The sequence below is a fragment of the Garra rufa genome, chromosome 6 (assembly GCF_049309525.1).
Source record: "Garra rufa chromosome 6, GarRuf1.0, whole genome shotgun sequence".
Lineage (NCBI taxonomy): Eukaryota > Metazoa > Chordata > Actinopteri > Cypriniformes > Cyprinidae > Garra > Garra rufa.
Window position 1 is genome coordinate 314109 of NC_133366.1, and position 2989 is coordinate 317097.

Consider the following 2989-nt stretch of genomic DNA (forward strand, 5'->3'; position numbering starts at 1 on the left):
AAAATTGTTATTTGCATTGGATTGTGTCTACAGGACAACGCATGATCCTTTCAATTTATTTTAGAAGGTCAAAATGTAAAGTTATTGATGGTACAGAGATATGAAGAAGTTATAACTAGTTTTTATGATATCCATCACTCAGAGTTAGTTTAGAAACTTCTCTCTTCTTTTTGTCTGTTTTTTATACAATTTCCCATAGACGTATAGGCCTAATGCCATTTATATCATTCTAATATAGCTAAACATTTTCAACAATAAAAATTACATTAAACTGAAAGAAAAGACAAGTTCACATGACTATTAACACCTCAGTCAAGTCAAATAAATGTTTATCCGTTATAGTTGTTTTTCACACCATTGTCTATAGCACTCAAAACAACAGCGGAGATTATAAATTTAACTTTAGGCTATACATTCATTTTTAAAATATTTACAAGGAAAATTCATAACACATTAAAATAAAATAAAATCACACTTCAAAATCAAAAGGCGATATATACTGTATGTATGTAGTTTATCATGTTGCCAATATAAAATATTAAGCATTTGGGTGCGCGGGTGAAAATACTGCATTTCGGGAATACGTGCTGCGAGAGCTTCGGCGCGCACGGCCGCACGCACGGCGAGCCTGAGCAGTGACGTTCTTTTTCAACTGTCACTCTGTCAATCATGTCAGATAATGCGACCGTCTGCCTCAGGTAAGTGAAAATAATTAAAACACTTATATAGTAGTAATTTTCCCCCACCTTGCAAACGATTGTTTTGTATTAGTAGTCCAAGAAGTTGTTGTTGTATTTTTTATTATGTTGTCTCCATGTTTCGTGCCGCAAATACACGGCTGGCCTGTTAACTAAGTGTCCTTTTCTATAGCCCTCAAGCTAGCGCATTTGGCACGGTTTTTGTAAAGCTGTGTTGGCAGAATTGATTATACAAATTAAGCGAAAGATACTTATATTGAACGTTAAGCATGAACTCATAACCTCCCCGTCCCTTTACAATTAACTGTACAATGAAATGTTTCATAAACAACGTAATGAACCTTGCGCGCCATTTTGTGCTAACGTTAGCTGACCAGTCACCGACTATTTAAAATGTACATTTTTGTTATGCACTGTTATTTGTTTTCTCATTGTCCGGTCTATAAATGTTTTTATTTTATTTTTTTATTTAGATAATGGATGTCGAGGAACAAATGTTAGTTAATCTAACAATTTTGAACAGGGTGCTTGCAACTGTCTACAGATACTACTACAACTAGATTGCTTACACTGCTTGAAGAAAAAGCCCCTACAATCCTGAGAGAACACGAAGAGACAAAGACACTGTCTATTTCCTCAAGAAAGTTTCTTGTTAAGGTTGCTGTCAGTGACCTTGTTGAGAAACATGGATTGTGAGTATATGTGGTTGTTTATAAGATGTAAGGTGTATTTGTTTGCAAATTAAATTACATTGTATTTAAATAAATTAAACATGTACTAAAACAGTTATACATAGTAAATAAGGTTAATTTAATAAATAACTTTAACAGTATAACTTTAACAGTCTAAAGTACCAGTGTTTTATATATATATATATATGTATATATGTATGTTATATTTTTGTGTTTGATAATGTTTGTGTTAGAGCCATTTTTGCCACATTTTTTATTGAACTTTTTTTCAGCTATCCATCTGGTACAGAAAAGCTGGCACTAGCAAAGGAGATTGTGTCATTGTTCCCCTTGTTAAGGATTCACGTGTTTGGTGAAAATGAGGGACACGTAAGGATGTTTTTACATTATAAAATGAATTACTTAGCAATGTGAATGTAAACTGCTCAAGTATATTTGAATCCAGCTTAATTCTATTTTTGCATTACTCATGTCAGGAGCATTTTTTTGATGGGCCATCACACAGTGGCTTCATAGAAATGAGACTGCGGAACATCAGACGGAAGCTTCAACAGAACCAGCGGATGTACAGTTTGAAACGTTGCCATTGTACACTGCAACCTTCTTTGCCAAGTCCAGAAGAAACAGTGCCAAGTGAGTGGTTGACCCTGATAGAGAGGATGCGACCGTAACCAGAGAATTCATCATCAATAAAGACTGCAATTGACCAAACCTTCAGTTACCGAAGGAGATGGATAGCCACAAAATCCCCAACTGTTGCTGAAATCTTCAAGGAATATCCCAGATTTCTTGACATGCCTGCATTGGTAATAGACATGCTCAACTAAAAGAGAACTTTACACAAACTTGTAATTCATAATTGTAATACTGATATTTATTTGTTTCTGTTGTTTTTTTTGCATTGAAGATGGACATTGAATTTTCCAAGCTCACAGATGGGAAAGAAGACATGTTTATCCGGAAATTGGAAGGGACCATAATTCCAAAGCTCAAGGAAATAGCATCCTTGGAAAAGAAAAATGACATCAGACACTTGCTGGAGGAAGCCAACAATCAGCAAGATGGTATGATTTTCTGCCTCAATGTCTGTTGCATGTGCACACATTTCTAAACCTAGTTTAAATGAGAAAACTTAATGTAAATTTTAATGTTCAATTCATGATAAAATAAATTTTGCATGTGATCTGCATCTTCACTTCATCAGGATGAGCTGTGCTACACTGTTGAAGATCCTCATTCATCTTCCTCCACCCACAGCATCTGGGAGAAGTGTTGCTGGCAGTAAATGCTGTATGAACCCTGCAGTCTCGGACCTGTTGGAGCAAGTGCCGGTATGCTTTTTTTTTGTTTTTTTACTGTGTTAGCTTGTGATAAACAACATTGCCTCTCATGCAGCAACATTTTCTGATGCTTTTCTTTGTTTGATTTCTGTAGGCTGGTACCAATGTGACGACCTTGCTCAGTGAATCCATGAAACGGTCCCTGAAGTCAGCCCAGTCGCAGTTGGTTTCCATCGGTTCTCTAGGACATGGAGCCCAGTACGTAATTGTGGCAAAGAATGATTCTTTTGCCCTTCCACTTGATCTTGAAAGCCTGACC

General features: G+C 36.0%; 1 long non-coding RNA gene across 1 annotated transcript; it reads left to right on the forward strand.

Moving 5' to 3' along the window:
• Nucleotides 1-1254: 1254 nt before the first annotated feature.
• Nucleotides 1255-2396, forward strand: LOC141336060 (uncharacterized). The gene is made up of 4 exons (XR_012355683.1): nt 1255-1390; nt 1663-1759; nt 1867-2196; nt 2298-2396. It is a non-coding gene; the product is annotated as an uncharacterized lncRNA (long non-coding RNA).
• The last annotated feature ends 593 nt before the right edge of the window (nt 2397-2989 follow it).